Source organism: Vicugna pacos, chromosome 10, assembly GCF_048564905.1.
Source record: "Vicugna pacos chromosome 10, VicPac4, whole genome shotgun sequence".
NCBI lineage: Eukaryota > Metazoa > Chordata > Mammalia > Artiodactyla > Camelidae > Vicugna > Vicugna pacos.
Window position 1 is genome coordinate 66,305,373 of NC_132996.1, and position 2,665 is coordinate 66,308,037.

Sequence of the window (2,665 nt, forward strand, 5' to 3'; positions counted from 1 at the left end):
TTACCCTAGTGATCATTTTTCAGATAACTTAAAAAGTTGATGATAATGGTTGACATTTGCTTCCCAAGTACCTGGCTCTGTGCTAAGCACGGTACATGCACCATCTCATCCTTTCCTCTCAATGAGCCCATTTGGCATCAGGTTATGCAACTTACTTGAGGTCAAGTAAGAGGCAGAGCTGAAACTTGAACCTGTGTCTGTCTGACTCAGCTGCTCAAGATCTAACCATGTGCTGGTGCCATTTGGCATGAGTGGGCAGGAGCCGGAAATGATCACGCAGTGTCTGTGACCCTGACTTGGGGAGACTCCCAGCAAGACTCAGGCGCTCTTCTAATGGAGGGAACCTGTCGGTTAGCCCTGGTCATAGACGGGGTCACAGGGTTGAATTTCTCCGGTTCACCCTCAGGGTGGGGGTAGGGGGTGGGAGAGGGGACTGGGCAGCTGAGCAGAACCACTGTCCACTGGAAGCAACACCCACCGGGCAGAAAAGACTTGACTGGAAGGAAGTGATTGGACCCGTCAGAGCCCTCCGCCCAGGGCCTGCGTGGGAAAATGGGGATCGGGAGATAAGACGACATTTTTTGTTTTGTTTATATGTTCCATATGCCGACTTCTTTTCCTATTCTGTTAAAGAACGTTTTATTTGTTGGACCACGCTGGTGGGCGAGGGACAGCTGCAAATTACTGAAATTGTTCCATGGAAATCCATGGTCCTATAGAGCCCTCGGGTGAGTGACAGTTATCAGTGCAGGTGGGCGTGGGGTCTTCTAAGAAGAGGAAACACAGATGCAGAGGCCCACGGTTGAACAGGAACTGCACACAGTTAGCAAGTTGAAGAGTTCAGTATGTTTCAGGAGAGCTGAGCATTGTACAGAGCCAGGGAGCTGAGCCTGCAGAGGGTGAGGCTGGAGCAGGCAGGACTCCTGTATTGACCAGAGAGAGGACTTTGAGCTTTACCCTGAGGGCAGTGGCAGGCAGAGTGATGATGACATTTAGAAAGATTGCTCAAGACCGGCAGAAGGCGTCTGCTACGTCCAGGTTATATCCAGGTGTGAGATGAGGGGGCTGGGAGTCTGGCAGTGGCAGGAAGGACAGGTGGATGGGTTCAAAAGGCATTTAGGGGGTAAGATCGATGGGCCACTGGGATGGTTCAGATGGGGGGCCAGGAAGGGAGGACTCACAGAGCTCTGACTCGATCAAGATGCTTTCCTGGGGATGGGAACCCAGAAAGAAGAGTTGGAGTTTTGACCACAAGTTTGCTTTGGGAAACATTCTACTTTAGGTGCCCACAGGTCATCAGAGTGGAGCTGTCCCCTGGGTGGTTAATTTCGCTGCCCTAGGGCTCAGGGAGGCACTGAACTGGCCATGCAGGCTTGGAGGTCAGCAGCATATAAATGGTTCTAGGAAACCTTGGGAGTGAACCTGATGGGGAAGAACTTGGAAAACTGTTGTGGAAACTGGGAAAGAGAGCTGAGAAGGACCAAGGCAGAACTTCAGGAACCCCCACATTTAAACCCAGTCACTCACATCCCACCCTTAGTATCTTTGCCATATCAGTGTACTACCTCTAGTATTTTCTATTGAATATTTTTCTTTAAGTTGTCTCCTTTTCAACTTGATGAATTTATTTAACAGGAAAATTTATGTAACAAATGACAAATCAGCATTGTTGCTGTGAGAAGACATTGGTGATAAAAAGAAATACCACGGAAACAAAACAATACTGCACAATTCTAGCTAGATAATGTGGCTGACTTTCTTTGTTCAAAAAGGAGATTCTCAAATGTTAGTTCTGCTTTAAAGACATAACCGTACTCAACTCAGACTTGCTCCTGGAAGAAATCCAGGTTGAGAGAGAATTGAAAAGGAAGTAGCTTTCTCGCTGACACTTCAAAGCAGCTCAGATCTCACCTGCCACCAGGTCGCTGGATCAGCGGGAGCCATGCCCTTTGTTTGAAGTGGGGGTCCTCAAACTTTTTCCATGAAGGGCCAGATAGCAAATATTTTCTTCACTGCCTCTGTTTTTAGGCTCCCCCTACAGGGTACTTCCCTATCCCCCATGAGTCTTGTGGAAGATTTGCCAGTTTACAGAAACAGAAACTCTCAGGACCCATTATTCAGGGACCCACTCCTGGGATAGCCCTTCGGGCTAAGTCAGCATTTCAGCACTGACACCTGCCTTTGGACCCTACAAGTTCCTCTTCTGATGTCACTCCTTCCCTTCGGGGCCTCTCTGTGCCTCGGCCAAAGGTCTCACTGTCCCTCCTTCCCTCACTGAAGATTAGCCACATTGAGATCACCTTATGACCCCCAAATCTCTGATGGCCGCTGTCAAGTCCGTCTCTCCCTCATGTCAAAAGATGAAGTTCAGTTATCCCCTCTTCCACTTTGAATGGGTGGGTCCATCTGAGGTGGAAGTGATGTTCTATGTCTTCCAGGGCAAGGCCGTAAGAAGCCTTGCAGGTTCTCGTGGGACCTGACTTTTGGACACTTATTCAGGATGAGGCCAGCTGTCCTGAAAGAAGTTGGACAATCGTAGGACCACCATGTTGTGAGGAAGCCTAAGCTGGTCAAGTGGAGCGAACCCATGGAAAGAGAGATGGTTAATGTCCTCCAGCTGTTTTATTTATTTACTTCTCCCAAGTAGATCACTTTTTAAATATAA